At 47.0% G+C, this 24209-nt stretch overlaps 1 long non-coding RNA gene across 3 annotated transcripts in view; it reads left to right on the top strand.

The window, feature by feature from the left end:
- Window positions 1–24209, top strand: part of LOC138688037 (uncharacterized) — a 55322-nt gene that overhangs the window by 25896 nt on the left and 5217 nt on the right. Inside the window, exons 1-3 of one of the 3 annotated variants that reach the window (XR_011327079.1) lie at window positions 4711–5104; window positions 13725–13914; window positions 21126–21246. This is a non-coding gene — a long non-coding RNA (uncharacterized lncRNA). Of the gene's footprint in view, window positions 1–4710; window positions 5105–13724; window positions 13915–21125; window positions 21247–24209 lie in introns of those variants that run through there. The other 2 variants (XR_011327080.1, XR_011327081.1) reach the window with 2 other exon arrangements.

Below are 24209 nucleotides of genomic sequence, written 5' to 3'. Positions count from 1 at the left end.
TTGGGCCAAATACTACATTTGATAGCTATACCTGGCATTATGTTCCCTCAGCAAAGCCTTGGCCGTGGGACAAAGGGAGTTGCAGAGCATGAGACCCTTGATCTCTGCATGCAAAGAATACAAAATGCCTTATGAACTTGGCCAGGGATCCTATTAGCTGTCCCCCCAGCAGCGCCCTTTCGTGTAAGATATTTGACCATGAGGGTGGAATCTCAACCTTAAGGTCTCTTTGCCCATTATAAAACTACCCAAATGTCAGGATCAGACACTCCTTTTTGCTCAGAGAGCAGGTGAGAGAGATCCAGTGATATTTGTGTTGTTTTAAATGTAAAGCTATCCACGGAGAGCCTTTAGATAGCTTACCAAGCCAGCCTGGACCTTCCGATTCCACGCATCCTCAGAGTGGGGGCACCTGCTGTAAAACCTAGTTACAATTTAAGTGTTAGAGATAAACAGACATGCAAGTTTGAACCTTCAAACTGAAACTGTGAAGCAAGTCCTGTGGCCTGGGGAAATCAAGGTAAATGATCGCAGAGGGTTCTCCAGTCTTACACTCCTGTCCTCTGTGGAAGCAACATTGGCTTTGGCTTCAAGACGTGGCTAGCAGTATGAAGCAGTCTTAAAACCATTGAAATGCTTCACAGCTATCAATCAGATTGGTTAAACTGAGACTTTGTGAACGGTGGGAGTTTTTTCTGGTGAAAAACATAAATGTGTTGTTCTTACTGAATACTAAAGTCAGCCTATAAGTAGGTATCAGTTACTACCAAGAAAAACAAATAGAAATGTGATCCAGAGAGAGAGGCAGTTCTGGGTTGAAGCTTAAGAACAAATAGAAAGCTCTGATCTGGAAGTTCGTAATTTTTCACAAATAATCTGAGTTATGCCTTCCTATCGCTTCCCTCATCTGAAAGTGTGCTACATGAGATATGTTTGTAACTACCTTTACTGTGGAGCCTATGTATTTTGGGGAAGTGTGTCTCTTGCAGTGTGCTTCGTGAGCCTTACCTGGTGAAGAGTAAGGGGGTGTGAAGACAAGAGATGTGGCAGTCAATGGCAAGTGGTGCAGGCAGACGAGGCTCTCCAGCTCTTGCTGCCATTTCTTCTGGAGGGATGTAGACTGCAATAGGGAGGGCTGTGATTTCTGCGTGGTTGGTAGTGTAGCTTTTGCATCTGATGCAACAGGAGGCTATTTCAAGATGGGCATATAAAAATGTTGGTGGGTGGGGTCTGGGACAATGGCTGGCAGTGAAGGGGCTGCTCGTGCTTGGTGGGCGTGTGGGAGGACAGTGAAGTGGCGTCAAATTTAAAGCTGCTTTTGATCCCTTATAATGAATTTTCATAATGTTAGATATTTAGTGGTTTTCTTTTTTTAAACTCTTTTTTTTTTTTGCCAGCTTTGTATTATCATGGTGTTTTAATGTTCTGCTATGTAACTGGGTGTATACAACAGCGATTAGTTTGGGAATTTCTTCAGATCTTTAGGGATGCCACAGTTTTTTCCTTGACAATATAATAATATATGAGAGCCCATCTTGGATCCAGACTGTGGTAATTAGCTTGTTTTGGTATGAAGTTGTTCTAACAGTGCTTTGAAGCTATGCCAGCTGACAAAGCCCTTCAACTCAGCTAGGGCCATGCGAGATGCTGAGAACTGCAGGTTACTTTTATTGATGTTAGTCTCTAAAACTACACATGGCAAATGTTGCAGACAGCAGAGATCCAGCTGGATTCTGTGGGTTCAAAGACCGTATCAAGAAGTGCTGTGTAAACACTGCATTTTTGTAAAAATATTCCAGATCAGTCTTCTTCCAGAAGGCAATATGACTGAATAAGCTAGGCAACAATGGTCCAAATAAAAGAAATGATAAAACTCATCTGTGCAGTGAATGTGAGGTTGATTAATTCTTACCTAAATCAGACATTGATAGGCTCTGTTTTTATTTTCTTTTGACTATAACTGCTCCTGTGATGACGAAAAAGCTGGATTATCTCCAAAAGCATACATCTTTCAGAGGCTTTGAATGGTTATTTCAAGCTTATTTTTAAAGAAATCTAGAAGGATACTGCTCAGAAGATACTTTACATAGAAAAAATTATACTTGGAAAAGGCAGTGCAGAGGGGTTTGGAGCCAAATCTAATGAAACAGTCCAAGAATAGGATTCCTGAATTATCAGATGCATTTGTCTGTATGCATGCTTCTAAGAGTCTTTCAGAAATGACTTCAAGATTTAAGTCCTTGTAGTAATGCAAGTCTTTGCTAACACTTCAGCTTTATTTCCTTTATTTATTATTTGTAACATAAGGCTTTCTTTACTATGGATGCTTTCTCCTTGTAAGTAAGTAACACCTCATAAGCACTGAAGATTATATCTTTAAATGAAAATATAATATCCCATGCTGGTCCTAAAGAACAAACAGCTATAGCACAACATACTGTTTACCTCTCTGGGTTTGAGACAACAAAGCTGCAAAAGAGCTCTGATGCTAACAGTGGCTACAGTTGAATACAAGTAGTTTTTAAGACTGCTGCTTTCTTGTCTTTTATTATATGACCGCTTATCTTTACTTACATTATGTTTCTTCAGAAAAGTTTGACTTTAATAGTCAGCATTCGTCTCCTCAAAATGTTGTAAAAGTACCTACCAGCTCCTTCTCACATCAGTGACTCTAGAAGCTGTGTTACTGTTTAGTATAGCCATCAGCCACTAGCTGAACTGGTATGGAGATCTTCACCCAAATGCCAGTAAGATCACGATGAGAGATTGCTGTGGCTGTTCTTCATCATGTTTGACCACACCACAACCCCCAGTGAGGCTATAGCTTGCATGAGATCAGCTCATGGAAGAAAACCAGCTGCCATGGCAGACAAAGAGCATTCTCGGGGACAGAAGAAAGCATTCTGAAGAGTCTTAAGACAAGGTGTGGTGTCCTTGGATGAACACCATGTGCAGTTTGGGAGTACTGTTGGATTTCACAGTGCTGCTAAGCTTTCTCACAATAGCACCCGCTCGTCACTCTTCCCAGTACCTCAGATTGGCGTGAAGTCTTGGGTCATTTAATCATTTTGTCAAAACATTCCCACAAATGGGAAGAGAGCTATGAAGTCATATTGTTCAATGTCTGCTGGGCATTTTTCAGTTAGGTCTAATAACAAGATTCCATCCCTGCTCTAAGCAGGACACTTCTGTCTAGACGTGTCCTTTCTTCCACCTACAAGTTTTATCCGAGGGGAAGCTGGACATTTTGCACATTTGTTGGGATTCTTGGATGTCTGGAAATCCAGGATGTGCAAGTGCTTACCTGGGTTTCAGTGTTTTCTGGCTGCTTTGGACCTCTTGTACCTTTCTGGCAGAGACAGGCTATAGGTATTAAATCTGATACATTTGGTATGTCAGGCATTTTGCACTTTTGCAAAATGTGCAAATGCATTCTCAGTAGGTTGGGTGCCTCCCAAACACACTGGTGCTTTGAGGCAAGTTATGCCTCAAAGAGACAAGGAAAGTGAGCTGCAGGTGCCTTGCTCTCTCTGACAAAAAGAGCGTTGGGTACAGGTGAAGTGAAAATAGAGGATTTTACTAGCTCCACAGATAGCATTCTTCTGTCGTGTACCTTTGTCTGTGGTCCAGTCCTGGTCTTCTCCAACATCTCCAAGGGAATGATGAAACCTGCCACTGAATTCTTCCCGATTTCATCCTCTTCTCCTGCTCTTTCCTTGATGTCCCGTATTGGCCAGTGTCAGAAACAGGTTTAGGCTAGATTAGCTGTTGGTCTGATCCAGTCTGACCCACTACGGTGGTTCTCTTCTTCTTAAAGAGTGCTGTTAACACCATAGCCTTTGCTCTTGTGCTGGAAGTCTTCGCTTGTTAGTATTGTAAGACTTGAAAGCTGGGAGGATTTGGGGGGCAGGGTTTCTTTAATGTGAACATAACCCTGCAGAAACTAATGGGTGCAAATGGCCCCACAGAGTAAACAGGACTTGAGAGGGCAGCAGGAGCAAGAGTTTGCCTGGCGTAACAGCACTGGCCACCAGAGACTGCGTATTTTGGGGATTCAGCTCTCAAAGCCTGCTGCTATAGGAGGTACTCTGCAATTATATAGTCTGGCGCCTTTGGGCTTTAAGAAAAAAATGTGATTCTTTTAATACCTTTTCGTTACACTTTTCCTACTGCCTCCCATCACGCAAAATCTATCCAGTTGGTGCTGGGCAGGGGCTGCCATTCCAGCTTTCCCATCTCCACTGCTTCGGTGTGGGCTCTCCCTGACTTGCTCCGCTCTGCAGGTTTTGCACAGAGATCCAGGGCTGTTTGCTGGCTCTTGAGCTGCTTGTGCTGGTTTTAGCTGGGATGGAGTTATTTTCTTCACAGTAGCTTGTATGGGGCTATGTTTTGGATTTGTGCTGGAAACAGTGTTGATAACACAGGGATGTTTTAGTTACTGCTGAGCAGTGCTTACACAGAGGCAAGGCCTTTTCTGCTTCACAGTGGAAAATTCTTCTACAAGCATTACTTACAGGAAGCGAATGAACATCTCCTTTAAATGGTCTGGCCACACGGGGAGGAAACGGGTCATTTTGTGAAGTATACTGTTTACCGGATAGCCAATGGACTGTCTCCAAAATATATACTTAGCCCAAAGGAAGAAAAATATCTGAGGTGATTCAGTTTTTATGTCAGTGTTTAAATATTATGTAGTTCACAGCTAATGAAAATGTGCATTTTTATGTGGGCTAAAAACATCCTATCCTGTACCAGGAAACTGGTAAAACCAAGTTTTAAATTTCCTTAAGTAAAAAATCCTGGATGTGTATGGCTTGCCAAGTTTTATTTTACTGTAACACTTTATAGCTTCATTATAATGGTTTGTGGTACGGGTATGAAAGAAAGGTAAAGTCTCCCAGTGATACTGACAAATTTTGTGCTTGTTTGACTCAGTAATTCTAACATAGCAGCCAGCTCAAGGCTGGAGCACGATCTTGGTTTTATGCAAGGCTGGTTTCATGATGTCTTCATTTATAATTACAGTTTCTGCCAGCGTCTCTTCGGTATTTTTGGTCCAACCTCAGGCTGAAGGGAAAGTGCTTCATTCCCTAACCCAGGAGACGTGAGTAAGCGTGTTGACATGGATTCGGTGCAAGATTAGTGCTGCTTTGGCTTCAGATTATCTAGATCAGACACTATCCTGTAATGCGATACTCATTCATCCAAATTCAAAACATTGTAGTCTGGCAAAAACAAAATGCAGCCGAACACAGTATTTAATGAGGAGCTAAGGCCAATTTTTTGCCATGGCACGGGTACTGCACAGCTGCCAGGGAAGGCAACGACAAGTGAACATGTGTACATCAGTGTAGCACCAGGCTCTTGATGGTGCTTTTGGGGAAACTCTGCCTGTAAGCAGTACAGAAATGCCTGTAACATTCATTACGTGGGTGCTCATTGCTTCATACTGTTAAATAAGTATCTTCTTTTGATAACTGTCAAAAATAAAACAAAATAGGAAAAAAAAGCAGCAGAAATCTCTAGGTATAGAGGCTGAGCCCCATGAAAATGAACAGGATGTTTTGTGCTTCTCTAAAGGTTAGGAGTTGCTGAAACACCCAAGGGTCATCCAAAGCTTCATGGTCAACACTTGAAACTGTGTCAGAGCACAGAAAGGATCCTGCATGTGTCTGTGCCTCTGGATCAGCTCCATGATCTCTATCAGATTTGGCGTTATCGGTTACATGACTCCTCATGTTTCCAACAAGTAGGTGTTTGCACAGTGGACAAGAGCCTTCATTTTCAATCCAAAGCCATTCATCAGTCTGCTCCAGAGGTCAAATCTTCAAACAGTTTGGTAATTCTACCATTGTCATCTTCACGTGATTCCAGTGCAACCTGGTTATGACTTTTACTTGAAAGTATGTCCAGGACTACAGCAAACTCCTCTGAACTGTTTTGTTAAGCAAACTCCCATATCTCTAGACTTTGCTTAACAATTGCAAAATGGTTAGCCAGTTAATATTTATCCTATTGTTACTAAAACTCACAATTCAGTGTGTCTTACTTTAGAAAGCAGTATATGTCAGTAGTAATTACGAGCTGTTCCTTGAGTTACAGCCTCCCAAGCTAAATTAAAAGCAACTGTGGCTTGAGCTAAATGATTAAAGGACGTATTTTCAAAGGCAGCCAACCCCTGAAAGATGCAGCTACATTCAGTTCCTATCACCTATCCTTTTGGATGGCAATTTAATTCCCAATTTACTATGGGATCTTTGTGAGTCCCTGGGAATATCTACCCACCTTAAAAATTTTGGGGTTTTTTTTTTTTTTTTTTTTTTTTCAAAGTCCTGCTTGAAATCTCCCAGCTGATGACTGTTTCAGTCTAGCATCTTGTGTGGATGACATGCAGAATGGCACAAACCACATCCTGTCTAGAGACTGCATCACTTCATCAACAGCAAAAAAACCAGCAGTGATCAAGGAGAAAACAGTTGTAGAGTTGTAGGTTTTACCAGGTTTTGAGAATTTTTTAGTACTCTGAGTTAGGATGTCTCAAAGGGACAAGATTTGTGTGAAGTTGTCTGCGAGACAGTGTGAGTAAGTCCAGGACATGATACAAAGGAGGGAAAGGTGGTTTTAATTTGTCTGCCCTGGCTCTGGATTGTTATGATCCATGTGCAAGAGCCGCAGCTGGTGTCTGCCTCCTTTCAGCTCCTCAGGAGCTGTGCTGTCCCTTGTACCCCACAAAGCATCACAGCCACCTCCGTTGTTTTCCAGACCATGCGCGGTGCCTGCGAGACGTTGGGAGGTGCCAGCTGGGGACGTTAAAAAACTCCCTCCTTTTTGCATTGGGCAGGTCTCCATTGGCCAGAATCCCTCCCAAAATGCAGTAGCACGCTCTTGAGAGGGCTGCTAGTGGATGTAACACGCTGGACTGCCAGTGTGGCTTCAGTATGAAATTGGCTGGAAGTCCTTGTCACAAGGCCTTGTTTTCTAGTGTAGAAGGAGCAACTTTGGTCCAGTTTGGAGTAAGTCGGCTGCCAGCAGCCTGGCTGGAAGAGGTGATTCAGTGCGGCCAGCCGTACCCGACCACGCGGTTCCTGCACCGAAAAACTGGAAAAAATGACTTGCTTAATGGGATGCAGGCTCACGAGCTGAATCAGCCTCGGCAGGGTTTTTGTTGTTTCAACTGTTTCTTGTATTGAAATCTCCACTCCACGGCCATCTGTGAAGCCTGGCTGTGTACCAGTGGTGTCGAACCAGTGCTGATGATCAGTGTTAACTGGGAAGGGCAAGCCCTGTCCCTGGGCAGTGAGGGGAGGTGGAGAGGGGCAGGTTAAACCTCGACCCTTTGCTCTGGGGCAGCTCAGCCGAGGCCCTGGGCAGCAAAGCACAAACTGTGCATTTTTGTAGAGAGCAGAGAGACAGCGAGAGAGTGGCAGCTGTGTCAACCCATGCTGCGTGCTTAGTCTATTAAGGTTTTGTCTGTCAAATACAAGCAGGCTCTGCTGCCTCCGAACATTGTTTACAGCCGCAGCCATTGCAGCCCTTTGTTTGGTGCAGGCAACTGTGCTGGGGCTGTGCTTGCTGGGGGGCTTTCAGGACCCTGTGGCTTGCAAAGGGAAATGGTTTTCAAACTTCCTCTTCCCCTGCCATGTAGAAATGGACACAGAGAGAAATGGGGATACAATCAGGGAGCGCCCCTTGCACTTGCCTCCCCAAGTTCCCGACTGCCTTTGCCATGCCTAGATGCAGTGAAACTGTACTTTCGCATTACATAGCAGGGGACTACGCAAGGGGACTGCCACACTGGCTCAGATAAACAGCAGCGTAGCCGGTAAGACCTGGGCAAGCGATTCTCCAGCCATGTTCAGCAGAGGCACGGCTACAGCTGAAATTCTCGCTCTGGGGTTTGCATGCCAGAAAGTGGCGGATCACACTAGAGAGCAGCAAAAATAATAGTGGCAAACCCCGGCAAAAGTAACAGCAGCACTACTCCCCCGCCCCATATTCTGTATGGAACAACTGAAAGAAGGGTTATCCAGCCAAAACTACAAAGAATTAAAGAGGGAGAGAACAGGCTTCAAGTGTGAAGTGAGGGCCATACAAAAGGACCTGCTCCCCAGGTCGGTGGTGGATTGCACAAGAAGAAATGGGCTGAATCTGCAGTGAGAAGGGTTGGTGTGAGGCAGGAACAGCTTGGGGCTGGACTCCTGCCTTTCTGCTGCAGGGAATCCCATCTTCACAGTATGTGCAAAGCACTGAGTTCCTTTACCTGAGAAACGGGGATAACGATGCTTCCCTCCTTGCATGCATGTCTTCATCACACATGGGGGCCCTATGGGAAAGAACACTATGCAAATGTTAGGTATGAACCTGCGGGAGCAGGTCTGCAGCAGAAGAAATAATGGCTGGTTGCTTTTATCCCAGCAATCTGCTTGTTTCTGAATTACTTGAGTGCTGTAGAGGTGGAAGGGAGCTCAGCCAAGCATTGCACTTGAGCAGCAGCTTGTGTTTACGGTGTAAGGCTGTAGCTGGTGAGCATGTGCGTACATGAGGAGTGTGTGTGTGCGTGTGTGTGCCCAAGTCGATGGCACTCCCTGCACACACAGCAGATGCTCCCTGCATGTATAGCCGCACAAGCCTGGTGGCTGCATCTTGGAGAGCAAACAGAGACCAGCCGGTGTTTTGTCTTGTGACTGTATCAGTGTGGCTGCTGGCATTTTCAGGCCTGTTTTAAAGCATGGCAGAGGATTGGTGCTGTATACAAGAAGAATTTGATTTTGCTGTCAGCAGGCTCCTGCACTGAGCTCCTCGGGGCCATAAGAATTTATGCAACCAACATTGTCTCTCATGCAAGTCTTGTGGATGGTAGCAATAAGGCCCAAAGCAGGCATGTGACTTGCCCTTCATCTCCCAGAGCCTCCTCAACCACACGCACAGGCAGCTTTATCAGCTCTTGAGACTCCATCGTGAGTCTCAAGATACTTGGTAGCTTGGCAGAGACAGCCGCAGTATTTCAGGGAAACCTAAGTATTTTTTTAAAGGGAGATGAGGAAGGAGGGATCTTTCTAGGTCCTGTGCTTGCAGAAAGAGATTTGAAATGTGAAGGGGTGATAACCTCTTTTTCATGCTGAGCATTGGTTTTAAGTTCAGATCTGTGCAAAGTTTCGTACTGGTACTACTGCCTCTTCAAAAGCACCTAATTCAGAGTATTCCACTCCCAGGCATCATGCAAGACTAATGAACAGCAAGGAAATTACTGCTAAAAGAAGGGCCCTTCATTAGGCTTGTCTGGCAAGCTGAAGAAGGTCCTTTACCTGCCTTGTAGGCTGGCTGTGGGCTAGAGCAGTGTGACGGGAGAAGAAGGATGGTGCTGGCAAGAGGTCGGGAGGGACAGAACTGCCACTCTGGGTTCCCTTGTAATTGCCACTGGTTTAGACAGCCAGCAGCACGCTTGCAGCAAGGTTTGTCTGTGGGGCTCAGTGCAGTCCTCACAAGGGGAGACACTGCTCACCTATGCGTTTGCTCTCTTTGTCTTTACCTGGGCGCTTGGGGTTGGCTCCCGCTCCCAGCAAAGCCCCTAAAGTCCTTGCAAGGTGGCTGGATTGAGTGCTTCTACCATTCTCTTCATGAGAGGATCTGAGCACCTTGGGTCTGAGGGAGCGCTGAGGTTTAAGCATTATGCCAGTGCCTCCAGTTTGTGCTTTTGCGGCATTTTATAAATAGCAGGAAATATGGTCATTTTCAGCATGCTTTTCTAAAACCCTGATTACTCACCCTGCAGCGCAGCATCTTATACAGTTAAGGCAGTCTCTAATTTCTAGTCTTGACAGCCTTGACCATGACCTGGCTGGAGTCAGACCTCTCTGAGCACTGCAGGGCATCTTGGAAGCATGCTTCAGCACAGATCTGCTTCTGCCTGGATCTGATGTGTGGAGGAGCTGAAAGCTTTCCGTGCAGATCACTCATTGAAATGCAAGCCTCATCCCAGTAAAGCTTCTGTCTGCCAGCATCCCCTTTGACAAACTGATAATCCATGATAATAGAGAATTTTATCTCCATTCTTAAACATTGTCAGGCATGATTATTAATGTCTTCCTATTGCACAATAAACAACGCGGAGCCCTCAGCTTTTCTGAAAGCGGGAGGCATGCAAGTTACATCTGCACTGTGGGTGAGCTGTGCATTTGCTGCTTCTGCAATCAGCCAACAAACCCCTCCAGATTTCCGAGGCCAGACTGTTGCTGCTGGCAGCTTATCTCCTTACTCAACAGCAGAGCAGACTCTCAGGGTGAAAAGCTGGGCCTGTTGAAATCAGTGGCAAAGTCCTGCTTGTTTCACTTGAGTCAGGATTTCTCGCTTGATTTCTTCATTTCTGAGTGGGCAGAGGAAAAAGTCCTTTCCTTTCTGAGTGCCTTTTTTGGAGCGTAGACTGTGTAGATATTCCGCTTTTGGTCATGCAGAAGGCGTGCAAGGTGTTAGAGGTCCTGCAGTCCTGCCCTGTCCCGAGTGAGCTGTGCTTGGGAAGGCAGGAGCAGGCGGACTGGGTCTGTCTGTGCTCTCCATGCATAGCACATGGCTTGCCAACTTAAATATAGTACCTGGTTTTCACCCCATCAGGACTGAAACACATGTCAACAACACCCTGAAGAATCCTGGTTAGGGTATAGGCCAGGAACTTCTCCTTTTGCATCCTTTGGTAACTTGTGTGACTGCCTCACCTGATTAGGCAAACAATTTGTTTAGTGCTGCTAGAATCAAATTCATAATTCTCTTTGCCAAGCATGAACTTCCCTATAGGTAGCCTTGACTTGTTCACAGTACATGTGTACAGTGCTACTCTTGTGCGTAATGAAAGTACAAAGGTTTGTGCCACCTTGCCAGTGGCTGTAGCAGGCAGTGATGCAGCTGAGGTCCACAACAGAGTCTGTGAGAAATCCAGTGGCTGCAACCCGACTATATACATGTTTATGGTCAATTTTGAATCAGAAAAAGCCCTGAAACTAGCAGTTCAAAGATGATTTCTGACCAAGTATAGATCGAATAGCCACTATGCTAGATCTAATTGGGAATAGAAACTTATATAACTCTCAACTCCGTTGTTCGAAATGACACAGTAATGGCATGCACATTGCAAGGCGCTGTGGCAAGTACCTTGCTGCTTTCCAGAGAATACTCTGACCTGCCTACTGGCCGCCTCCAGCTTCTGTGAACAGAGCAAAGTCACAGGAGCCAACTGTCCCAGAGGGCAAAGACCCCATGCCTCACCTCTCAGGCACTGCAGCAGAATTGGCTTTTCTTTCGCAGTTCCAGAAACCTGCCCTGATTTGCTGTCTGAAGAGCAATTACACAAGCATTTATCTCATCTGCTATTTTTTGCTGAAGACCTCAACTGCATCTGGGAATCTTTTTTGGTTGGGTGTTTTTTCTCCCCTTTACCTCCTAGAGACTTTTATGCACCTGGCCCCTTGTTCTTAGGACACCACCTTGATCACAGAGCACCTTACAGATAATTCTGGTTGTGTTGTTTCAAGGCATTTCCTCTTTCTCTCTCTCTTTTTGTGGTAAAAGTTGGTAGAGCTCTGCTGAAACACTGGCTGAACTTCTAGTCCAGTATGAGTTTTTTGCTTTTGGAGAAACCCTTCTAAGACGTCTTTTCTTGTGCTCCAGAAGTGCCTGTAACAAAATCCCAAGTAAGGTGGAGGTAGAAGGAATTCAGCTGCGAGTAACTGAGCTTGCAGTGATGTGGGGCTTGCTGGTTTTGACCTGAACGCTGCCCCAGTGCCTACACGCCTGTGCTGCACCTCTGTAGAGCTGACGTGTACTTGAGTCACCGTTAAAACCTGCTTCTGGCACAGCCTTTGTCAAACTTGATCAAATAAGGAAAAAATAGAGGTAGAGGACAGAGGCTGGCTTCTCTGCAGCTGAGATGTTGCTGGGCTTTAGACTGCAAATGCAGACATTTTCTGACAGCTGTCTGCAGCGGGAGAATTTGGCAGCCCTGTTTACCAGTGCCACAGAACTGCTGGTTCGCATTTTATATTATTCACTTTTATACCATTAAAATAAGCAATGCCTCTGTGGAGATGACTCGGTTTGAAAAGGTGGCAGAAGGGTTCCCAGCTCTCCTCTCCATGCTGTGAGGGCCCGGTCTGTTCACCCCTATCCAGCTATTGCCAGAGGCTGGGCAGAGATCCCCAGGAGCTCAGCCCATGAAACCCGGGGCTTTTTGTGCCTCCTCCCGGGAACTGGCGCCGGTGCCGTGCCAGCCGTCGGTGGCAGGCTCCCGATGCAAGTGAGATATTGGCCGTGAATCAGAAGGCAAGAAAGAGTGAATTATAAGCAAAATGGTTGCTCGCTCCTCTGTAGTACGGCCTGTGCAGCAAGTGGAACAGCAAGATCTGGTCTCTTGTCTCCAACCTCCCCGTGCAGGACAGAGAACACGCTCTGTTCCCACTCCCAGCGGGCAGGCAGGGATCTTCCCTGGCCGGGCAGGGCCGGGAGGGGTACTCCTGGGAGTTGCTGCCGGCTTTTCTCAGCCCCACGGGGCAGCAGGGTGTGTGGGCCCTGCGCTTTCAGGCCGAGGACGTGAGGAGGATGGATCTTGGTTGGCGTTGCTCCTTGCCGAGGGAATTGATTTAGCAGTTGCAAGTCACGATGGGCCCAGTCATCCCTGGTGGAAGACTCTCGGGAGGCAGGGGGCCCCACACAGAGCAATTCCTCCCCGTCCAGCCAGGAGGGCGCCAGGCCCGAGCTCCCCGAGACCAGCAGCCTGCCAAGGCCCTGCCTGTCCAGGCTCAACAAGGCTGCCTACGCGGCGCTCCGGTGCTAAGCTGGGCTGCCCGTCCTCCGCTGCGCTCCCCTGGGAGCAGGAGCTGCTCCCATTACCCCCTCGCCCGCTGTCCCAGAGGGGTGGTGGGGTGCAGGAGAGCCCTTCCAGCGGCTTCAGGCCTGCTGCCGCGAGGGAGCGCGGGGACAGGGCTGCTTTGCCAGCTCTGCCCTTGCCCTAGCATGGCCTCTTCCAGAGGGGTGTGCAGAGACGCGGTCCTGGGTGGGGGCTCCAGCAGGGCCTGGCACTCCCTCTCTCCCTGCACGTGGCCGCAGACGTTGCCCCATACATTTGGGCACTCGCAGTTGCCCAGCAAGCTTCTCCCAAGCCCTCTCACCTCCTCAGGGCACCTGGCCTTGTCCCCAGCCAGCTCCCGGTGCCTAGCTCTCTGCCTTCGGGTTTGTATTTTGCCCAGTGCTGTTCACTTGTATGCCAGCTCTGCTTATCATCTGGCTTAGTGGCCTGGCTGCTTTTTGATGTGTAAAAATGTTCTGTCTTCAAGTTTCAGCAGGCACTTCCCCCAGCTGGGTTAACATAGTCTTTCCCCTCACTGAAAGCCACTGCTGCTTCAAGAATTGAAGGGTCTGTGCATTTACCCTCCAGATGTGGTTGCATGGGGGAAACAGAAGCAACCATGAACATTCATAGGGTGGGAGTGATAGAAATAAAGGATCAGCCTCCTTAGGCTATCCTCTGGGCCCACAATAACAGCGTGCGAACAGCCTTGCAGAAAGCGGTCCTCATCTTGGGTCATGGTTTGGGTCTGACCCCAGCACCGTGCTCAGGTGCCATGGCAGACTTTGGTGACAGGAGGGTAATACCTGGGATCCTGAGGTACACAGGGGAAAAAGACTTGAAAACAAGCTCAGCTGAAGGCCTCATTTTGATACTTTTTTTTTTTCCTTAGCAAAACTGATACTGGAAGCTATGGGACATACCAGCTCTCCGTCACTTGTGGCTTGATGCAGTTCACACAAACTCATCTGGTCTTTGGCTGCAGGTGAAGCTTCTTTGTGCTCCCAGCAGTGACTGCACCACCAATAACAACACCACACACACACCCTGCCCCGGTATTCGCAGCAATATGTGCCCACCAGGTAAGAAACCCAAGTAATCATTGGATTGTAGGAAAATCTGTGAGGTATTTCATTTTTGTGGGAAACATTGAGAAGCACACTTGCCCCATCATTTCATCCTCCACAATGGCCTGTGCTAAGCTGCTGTCTGTCTGAAGGAGCAGGGCTGGACAGGACTCTAGAGAGATGGTTTCTGTTGCTCCTCACTCAGCTGGAGGCATTGGCATTGAGCAACCCTGGGCACACCTTTCCCCCCAACCCAAACACACTGCCTGCGCCTGTGTTGGCTGGCACCTGGCCGCAGCACAGCCCTGCCACCGGCCCCACGGCCCCGTGAGGCAGGTCCCAGCAGAAGCAGGAGCAGCAGCGCTGAGCCCCTGCCTGGCTTACAGAGCTGGGGATGTAAATCCAGCAGCTGCTCCAGCACTAAGGCAATCAAACCTTTAACACTGGGGCTGGATCCCATGCCAAGCGCCTGCTGGAGTGGTGCTAGGCACGGTGTTAGCTGGAAGAGGGAGCTCCCTTTGCAGTGAAATGTGGGTATTCATGTGTGTCTGTGTGTGCACTCGCATGCCCAAGACATCAAACTGATTCATTTATATTTGGATTACCACCTATTTTCATGCATTTAAACATTGCCAGCTGTGTTAATGATGGCTGCAGCACATCAGCTGCTTCTGTTCTCTCCCAGACTTGTTATTTTTCCCACTGGTTATTCTGTCTATTTCAGGAGAGCGCTACAGTGCAGCTTCTTTCACACAAACAGTCTCAGGTAGGAAATTGTAGTGCAGAGTATATATTTTTTAACATGACTTAATTTGGACTGGCAGGATCCCGGGTTTGTTAGAGCAGAGAGACACCTCATAGCTGGGATCAGCTAGCTACACAGGCTGAGGCAGACTGGAAAAAAGAGTTCATTATCATCTTTGGGAGATTTAAAAAACATATGCCTCCCCTCCAATACTCCAGACTATTGAGCTTTATCAGTTTCACTGCAAACTACAAATGCTTTTTGTGTACTGACAGCTCTTTAATTAGAACTTGGAAGCAATAGCATCTGCTGATTATAGCATGGTCCAGCATGTTCATATTCCTCAGTTTTATTTCCAGCTCTGCAACTAAATTGCTGCATGCCTGAAGGCAAGTGACTTCACCTCTGTGTCTTTACTTCCACAGACAGGATTAAAACCTCCACTGGAGATCCCTGGACAGAACCTGATCAAATGGCACAGTCTTGGTTTGCTTTTCCATCCTGTGCATGTTTGGGAACCCATGTATCAGTCCAGTGGATGAGGGTTTGGGATTTGCCTTGTCCAGGCATACCCTGTGAGATACTCCAGGTTTGAACAATGGAAATTTTATAGGCTTCAATTAACTGGCTGGGCAAGAAACAACAGCTTCACAGTAATGAGTCCTCACTTGCATGGAATGCCATTTAATGTCTGATCTCTTCTCGACAAAGAGAGCTATTAAAATCTGTCAATCCAGAGTGCATTTCTAGAGCGATGAAAAAGGGGAAAAACCCTCTCAGTTTGAAGCGATCCTCAGTTATGTTAGTAAAAGGGTTTGTTTCCCAAGAGGGATATTATATACTAGTGATTATGGAAAAAAAAGAGCAACACAGTTCAGAGACAGCACAGCTAATTCTGCTGTCTGCAGCCTTTCCCCCCACCTCGGTGGGGATACTGGTGTAGATGAAGGAAGATGACAGTGGTTGCTGTGATGCCTCTCTTTAAACCCTTCATTTGGGGATTGCCAGTTTGAACAAGAATGGAATATTTATCCTGACAGCCAAAGGTAGCAGAGTGCTGTGCAGTCCCATATAAAGTCACTGCAGGCCCTCTCATTAGGGATTTCAAATGCAGGCAATGGAATATTGTTTTAAAGTAGCCCCAGTCACTAGATCAAACTGGGGCAAAGTCAGAAGGGAAGCACACAAGGAAACGGAGGTCAGATCAGTACTGAGAAGCGACAGGAATGACAGTAAATTAGCATTACGTATGCTTACGGGCAAGCAGTGGTGTAGATCACAAGCGAGTTGCAATTTTTTCTAGTCTTACTTAAAAATGTTCCCAAAATCCATGAGTACAGCATCACAGAATGCCTGTTATTTTGTAATGCCGCAAATGCTGACCTTAAAAGACACCAGAAATCTCACTGGGAGTTTTATCCATTTGCAGTGGAAACATGAGGTCTTTAATAGTAAGAATGTTTCAGTAACTTTCCGGGATTTTTTCCACTTTGGCACAGCTGTTCCCTAACAGATTGCAAAAGAGAGGAATTCAGTAGCAACAGCTTGATCTTGCAGGATGCTAAAGCCTTTCTGCCCAGGGCCGCGTGCCCGCAGCCCCTACCCAGAACAGCTCGATGTCTCACAGGATTACTCAGCTTTTTGCAATGTGGAGCCTTTCTTACCCACTTGGCCTTGCCACTGACTTTGCTATTTCTACTTCTGTGGAAATGAGCCAAAAGCAGTGCCATTCTCTGAAAGGACTCATTAGCCTTTCTGTCTAGGAAAGGGCTCGGTGGTGTTGTAGGAAAGCTGCGGAGCGATGATACGACTTGAAAATTTATGCCTCGATTTTTACCTCTTAGAAAAGCAGCATCTCGATGCTAGGTTTAGTAACAACGGCAGCATAACCTTTATTACGTTGTATTAAGGTTATATAGAGGAAATGTCAAGGGAAATGGCTTCCTCCCCCTCTTTCTAAAACTAAGTATAGACTCCAAATGAGTATTTATTCTGATAAAATTTAATGGTTTGGGAAGGGGTGAGTTTTTTAGTTGATTAAACAGAAAAAAATATGGTATCTTTGCTATGGCTGGCATGATCAATGATAGTTAAACCCCTTGTTCAGACATAAAATACCCACTACTGCATAAACAGTCCCTGGGCTTTACCCATACGGCACTAATAGGGTCAATGGTAAAGTTCTTGCCAGCTTCAGCAGGCCAAAGGGGTTTCACGCTGTTCTGGCCATTCCTGGTATTTGCTGCCTCACAGATCAGTGTATTGCAGAATCCTCTGTTGTTCAAAAGAAGGCAGAAAACATGTTTTCCCTCTTTTCGCCCTGGCCTTTCCTTGTCAGAACACAGGAGAAGAGCAGGAGGCTGAAGCAAAATAAACATGAGCAGGGCAAGATGATATTTGATTACTTTGGGGGCAACTTAGCTGGAGTGAACTGCTCACTGGTTTTAATACAGCTGTGGTAGCCTACATAAGAGAAAGACATCTCCACTTCCCACCAAGCACCCCCAGGCTGCTGCCACTCTGCACTGGGAAGGGCTCTCCCCTCTGCAAGGGGATGCTTTCCCCAGAAGCAGACCCAAACTGCTGCATTGTGTTGTAGCTGGGAATGGAGATTTTGCTCTTCAGCTGGTTCAGTGCCCAGAAATCCCACCTCCTTGCAGCACAGCATGTTGAGCGTTGCTTTGGCACTGATGCCAAATTCATTGCTGCCAGAGCACAGCCAAGGGGAGAGCAGAAAGCCAACCCTGTCCCTGTCTAGTTTTGGAAGTCCCGTATCTTACGCTATAAGGGCCCCCTAGAAGAGCCTACGCCGCAGGCAGAAAGGATGGCCTGACCATCACACGTGAACTAGCTGTGGTGGTAGGAAGTGTTGACTTCCTCAGCAAGGACACGTGAACTGGCATTGTTTGTGTTCTCAGTGCGTAATCAGACAGGACACCTCCAGTCACCTGCTGCCGGGATTTTAAACTGATCAGGGTGGTACTTTTGAGCTGCTGGAATGGTAATTTTTTTTACTTGCTCCAACTTGATTGCATGCAATCACCTGCCCTTCAAGGAGAAAATGCAAGGAAGGATGTTTTAACACTGAGGTCAACCTCTTCTAATTATTCCTCTAGGCCTACTTTGCAAACTTCCTATTTGACCAGTGTTGACACTCAGATGAGCATTTATCCAAATGGAGGCTGCTTTTGCTGTCCTTCGCTAACCTCTCGGTCATTAACTATAGAAATTAACGTAGGGTTTCGGCTCATATACGTATAAAAAAATAGATATATAACACAATGTCGGATTAAAGTCCACCGAAGCATAGGTGTAACTAAGTGGGTCATATTTTACAGTACTCTTGTTCCTGCGCTGATTTTTAAAACATAAAGCCATGTGTAAGTAACTTCAAATGTACGCCTTGCCTTGCTTTGGGTTTGGTTTGGTTTGGTTTTTTCTTAATAAAAAGCTTTTCAGAAAGGAACCGCAAAGGCCGGCTTTGAAGCTGTTGGTCTGATGGGACACGCTGTTGCACTGAATCAGCGAGCGTGGGGCTGGGAGCACCCGGCCCTGGCTCAGGTGCTCGCGGGGACCTGCTGTCCTCACTGCGGGCCTTCCTGCTCCCCCGGCGCTCATTTCCTGCCTCTGAGAAGCAGAGCTTGTTCTTTCCCTCCTCCCCACAGCAGCATGACCTTGCCTGTTTATTTTGAAAAGCTGCCTGCAAAACTCTTTAGCCTTGTTCTCTATTGTAAGGGGAAAAATTAAAATCAAGGGAACGGTTGCCTCTTTAAAAAAAAACAAAAAACAAACCACAGCAAGTGATTTTGCTTTGTGTAGCAGGGTGCACTGGCTTCTGCATCTGCAAAGGATAATGGTTACAGATTTTTCCAGCATGAAGCGAATTACTTTGTCCCACAAGTCCCTAAAGCCAGGCCTACATTAGAAGCTTATGACAATAAGGAAACGCTGGTTAAAGGAATTATTTCTTTTATGCTGTTTCTGTACCATTAAAATCCCATTGTAGGTGTATAATTAAATCAACATGATTTTTTCCTGTTCAGGTTATTTTACTCACTGAACTGGGAGATGCTCTTCCAGCAAAAGTACCCTTACTAGGAAAGTTTGTCATTTTTACTGCATAGAGAAAATCTGGTGTTAGAGACAGGGCAGTTATGTCAAGGCCTTTTTTAGTCTAGACTGTGTCTTCAGACCAGAGATTTAAGACTATTTTGGATAGCAGGTAGTTGCCAAACTGCCTTTAGCAGCCTGACTTCTGGGGACCAAAGCCCGTCGACTGTCAGTGTCACTTCTGACAAGGTGACGCCTGTTTGTACCACCCAGCAGTGTCAGTCTTGCCAACGAAAAAAGGATTCTGTTAGAGACGGGATATGCAGTCTTTCCTACAGAAATATCAGCATCAAAAGCAGGGGAAAAAAGAAGATATATTTCACTTACATGTAGTGCTTAAGTGAACAGCATAACTGAGGTATCAAAGCAACTTTTGAGTGGAGAATCTGACTCTCTTGATTCTGATTCAGCAAACTGTTTAAGCATATGCTTATCTCTGCTATAGATCTGCCTGGTTAAAAAATAAAAGAGAGAACTGAAGCCAAATCTCCAATGCTGATTTAAGGCTTTTCTTCCCTCTGTGGTTTCTTCTGTCTGTGGCTTATAGGAAAAAAAAAAAAAGGCAGAGAGCAGCTTCTGGCTGTTCTGGCAGCCCTGAACGTCGGCCAAAAGGCGCAGAACGGCCTTTTATCCAGGGAGGAGAGCAGCAGATCCAACACACGGGAGGGAAGAGTTGTTCCCACATTCTCCAAGGCTTGCAACGGTGTTTGTAAAGCAAGGTTTGTCAAGCCACAGTCCCGCTCAAGGAGCCGGGGAGCTATTCCTGACATCAGGCGTCCCATCCAAGTGCTATTGTGTCCTACATTTTTAGCATCGCTGAGTTTATAACAGATAAGGAGAATAGGCTGCTAAAAAGAGTAAGTGAAGTAGGCTCCCAGCTTGGATTACAACAGAGAGGGAAGGCACAAGGTCATGGCTGGAGCATGGGCAGACCACGGAGTGCTCAACCCACAGAGTGGCCACAAAGCGGGGGAGCAGAAAGCTCGTCAAGTGCCCATGTAAGTGTTGGAAGGATTTACAGTCCTTATTCCCAGTGGGCGGCAAACAGATGTGGTAATTAAGGCAAAGAACCTCACTGTCTTGTACAGGGATTTACTTTCAGAAATGCTGAGAGCTCAGGAACAGGTTTGATGGTTCAAGTGATAGATATGCAGAGCTGCTGGGCTGCACCAAGTATGGGCTGCTGCTCAGATAAGTAGGGCTGGGCTCCTGACTTGCCCGTTCTCTCTCTGCCTCAGTCCTTCCCCCTGGAGCCCCCAGCTGCTGTTTTCCTCACCAGCCTTAAACCCTGTGCCCTGCCTACAAGAGAGATTTTAATTTTGAGCAAACCTGTGCTAAGATAGTTATTTTGGGCAGAGATTCTGTCAAAGCCTGTGGTTTCAGCAGTTTTGTTTTGAGTTCTGGGTGGAAACCTGCACTCAAATCAAGGTTTGCATGCTGCAAAAGAACGGCAGAAGCATTCGCACAAACTTCTGAAAGTTAAAGTTTCGGATATGTTCAGCCCCAGAACACCCTCTTTTCGGTTCCCAGGGTGGTAGAGCATAAAAGTGTCTCTTGACGAAAGCGGAGGCAGCATGCATACTTTTGCTTCTCACCCTTCTTCCCTTCCAGCCTTACCTCCAGGAGGTTTTATCTGAGGGGCTTCTGGCCAGCATCTAGCTGGATTGCTCCATCAGCAAGGGCACCCTAACCTTGCCCTCTGTGCGTGGCAGCGAGACTCCACAGCACACGCTGCCTGGCTGCCTGGTAATGCATTGATCATCAGCTCTCACGGGGTGGCCATGGCTGAGGAGATGGGGCTGACAGGACCTGCTGCTCAGCCTCTGGAGGGGTGGTAGAGGAGAGAGGCAGGACAGAGCAGAGGTGATCCCGCTGGGGGGGTTCAAATCTGAGGGCCTGCTGAAGACCAGGGGAATTGCATGGCTGGGTGCTTTAGTGGCAAAAAGGGTGGGAGCCTGGGATTTCGGTCCCAAACTTCCCTCTGACCATGGGAGCCATGAACAGTAAAGGTGCACATCTGAGAATCATGGGAACGGTCAATCCTCTGTAGTGGAGATGACAATACAGAATGGTAGCATGGCCTGCAGCAGTCCTGCTGCTTATCTGTATGGTCCTGCAGACTTTCTGGCCCTTTTGATTGTGTGTTGAATATAGTGGTTGAACCTTAGAGACTCTTGACCTGCTTCTCTTTGGCTGTGGGCCTGTTGCTGGTTCCCAGGTAGTTACTGGTCCTGCTGCATGGGTAGTCACTGGGCTCTTATCCAGCCTAGATTTTGAGAGGGCTGTATATCATTGAGCTCAATCTTTACTTCAGTGCTAATCCACTGGCAGGTCACAGATGTAATTTTCTTTCCCTTCCCTTGTCCTGTAGTCCTGGTTGGATGCCTTGGCTGCAAGCTGAAGGATTTCTCCATGTCCTGTGAAGGATGAGGTTGTGGCTGTGCCCTTCATTCTATGACAAGTTCAATATCTTTTGGAAGTGCCTGGGCTGAAATTTGTGAGTAAGGAAAGTAGGGACCCAAGTGCAGGTGGGGGGCTCCCAGCCCTCCCTCCCTTCCCTGCCTTCCCAGCCCCAAGGGAGAAGCAGTACCAGTCTTAAGACTCAGTGCAATGTCTGAATTCATGTAATAGCTCTGTCCTGTAATGGGTGAAATGAAGAGCCAACTATTAATACCACAAAATGTTGGGGGAGCCTGTGTGATTTGAGATCCAAATGTGTGGCACGTTTCTAATTGCCATTGTGTGTGTCCACCCCTACAGCCACCCCCTCTCCAAATACACAAGTGGAGCATCTAGAAGAAAGGAGCTCTGTGACTTCTCAAGCTGAGGACAGACACTGCCCCATTTGTCCTCCTTCAGCGTGCTCTCCATGCTGGAGCTGGAAGTCATTAACTGGCATGTTTCCGCCTACTTTGGACTCTGATCTAAGCTTATTATGGCAGAGTTTCCTCTTTGGGTCTGTGCAGTGCTGGTTTTGCTGCTGCTCTGATGAAAGAATAGTTGTTTGGCAGCTTAAACACTACGACTTTGCTTCCAATATGCCCTTGTGACCTGCTCAGAAGATATGGGCTCAATAATGCAGGATCATAGGTACTTACGGTCCCACCTGTGCGGTGGGAAGGAAGCGTGTGCCTGTTACAATGGGAAGCTGTCTGGAATACAGGAAATCTGCTCCGGAACAGGCAGTGCTGGAAGGCCCTGGCAGTATATATGAGCCATACGTAACCTGGAGCATTATTAAGTATGTTTCTTGTCCCATGGGACAAAATGAGGAAATGAGCCCCATTCATCTTTGTGATCAGTGAGATTTTGTCTGAGCAAGTGGGGTAGGACTCAAGATGTTGACTAACCTTCTGGCAAAAGCAAGGATTGAAATAAAAAAGTGTAATGCTGCACCAACTCTGCCTGTAGTGAACTCCGTAGGCGGGGACAAGAGGTTTTAAAAGTAGGATATCAAAAACAAATCTGTGACTAGGTGGTCCTGGAGAGACTTAATTGAGGGATATCTAAACTGTTTATCGTTTCCCAGGGGTAAGGAGAGCCATGAATAAACTGATCTGTGCTTTGATTGACAGTTAATGGCTGCATTCAGTTCTGTCCCTTATCTCACCATGAGAAATGGTTATTGAACAAAGCCCTATCCAACCTGGGTGTATCAATGTATTAAACAGTTTCCATCTGAACTTGATATGCTGATCTAAAGTGTTCTGTAAGTATACAGGTACGTACCACTAGTGATAGCGTCTGGTTCAAAAAGGAAAAAATACTGCATCATTCTGGCTATTGTAATAATCACTGAGGGTAGCTACGGTTTCCCTGAGAATAGCTGCTATTTCATTTGACTGCAATAACATTTGTATAAAGGATTTTATAGCACTTCAAGCTGCCTGATCCTCATGCACAATATAACCTCTGCTGCATTTTTTCCCTTTCTTCTTTCCCTTTCCTCTTTCCTCTGTTCGCCCTCCCTGTAACCGTTGTTTGTTCTACAGTTTGAGCTCCTAAGAGAGATTTTGCTACCTTCTTCGCTAGCCTTAGGCACAATTCATTTACAGGGTCAAGGCTGAGCCAGCTACAACGAGGATGTGGCAGGAATATTTCCATGTTTGGGGTGGTGCATCTGTTGTGGATGTTATGATTCTAGCCTCTGAATATAAACATCCAAACCTCTTGGGTCAAGTCAGTAGGCAGCAGGGTGAATTGCTCCTTATGGATTTACCTCTCATGGCTGTGCATGTACAGCAGGCACTAACACCATCTCTTACGTGCAACCACCTATCTTCACAGAACTTGTAGGACTGTATAAGCATGGTTGTGTCTATGCTACCCTGTTAGAGCTTCATCCCAACCTTAAGGCTAAGTGTTTTACCATCCAAGTTGCTGAGATTACTTTAGCTGGGCCAAGCAAGGGCTGTAAGGGAGACTGAGCAGGTAAAGCAGAGAGCTGGGTTTCTCAAGCAGTACCTCAGCCTGCTTTAGCATCTCTGTTGAAAGTATGAGAGCCGCCGGTGCTGAAGGCAAAATAACAAGAGTTCAGCCACAAGCTCTGGAGGGAGATGCCAGCCAAGAGAATATCCCATAGATAGCTCCGCTGACAACTCATTCATGCTGAGCCAGCAAAAGGCTGAGGACTCACGGGGTGGCCGGTACCCGGCAGGCAGAGCAGTCCACGCAGGTGGCAGTGCCGAGGCCCAGGTGCCAAATCTGCAGCATTATCAGCCTCAGTGGTGGGCACTCCGGGCTGAGGTACTTGCCCTGGCAGTAGCAGCTCTCAGAAGTAGAAGTGCTAATTGGACGTCAAGACAGCTGAGGGCCATGTGGCTTTTCCTTTGGATTTCATCTGCTGAGCCTTGCAGATTGGTACTGGACACCTCTTAATGAGCATGCAAATGGGCAGCCCAAAACCAGAGTCTCACGCCAGAAGCACAGGGCAGCTTAGGGCCCTTGATTACCTTGTGCCTGGCAGAGCTTGGCCAGGACGTGGCACGTACTTTGTTCCCTGTGTCCCTTGGGAGCTGCCCGGGGCCCCTGGGAACACAAGCTCCAAAGAGAAGCCAGGGCACAAGGTGGAGAGAGGGGACCTGCCCGTGCCGGACTTGGCCAGCCCTGGTGAAAGCGTGGGGCCCTCCGGGGAGCTGTGGACTCTGAGCTGTGTGAGCTTGTTCCCATAAATTGACCTAATCTCTCCTTGGCTGTCCTGGTTGTGCTGTGACTAGTGTGTGCAGGTTGCAGGCAGAGGGCTGACTTCTGAGTAAGAGTGGGGTTTTTGTTTGTTTGTTTTGGCTTTTTTCTTTCTCCTAGTGCAGCACTGTCGAGTTTGGGCCAGCTAGCAGGGCTGTAACAGCCTTTCTGCAGGAGGCTGTGCGCTCTACTTGCACTGAAGGAAAAGTGGGGTTTGTTTTGGTTTGTTTCTTAATGAAAAGAAAAATCTTCTCCTTTTTTTTCTGGATCAGTG

Source organism: Haliaeetus albicilla, chromosome 12, assembly GCF_947461875.1.
Source record: "Haliaeetus albicilla chromosome 12, bHalAlb1.1, whole genome shotgun sequence".
NCBI lineage: Eukaryota > Metazoa > Chordata > Aves > Accipitriformes > Accipitridae > Haliaeetus > Haliaeetus albicilla.
The sequence above is the reverse complement of the archived record's forward strand: the minus strand, read 5'-3'. Positions and strand labels throughout refer to the sequence as shown.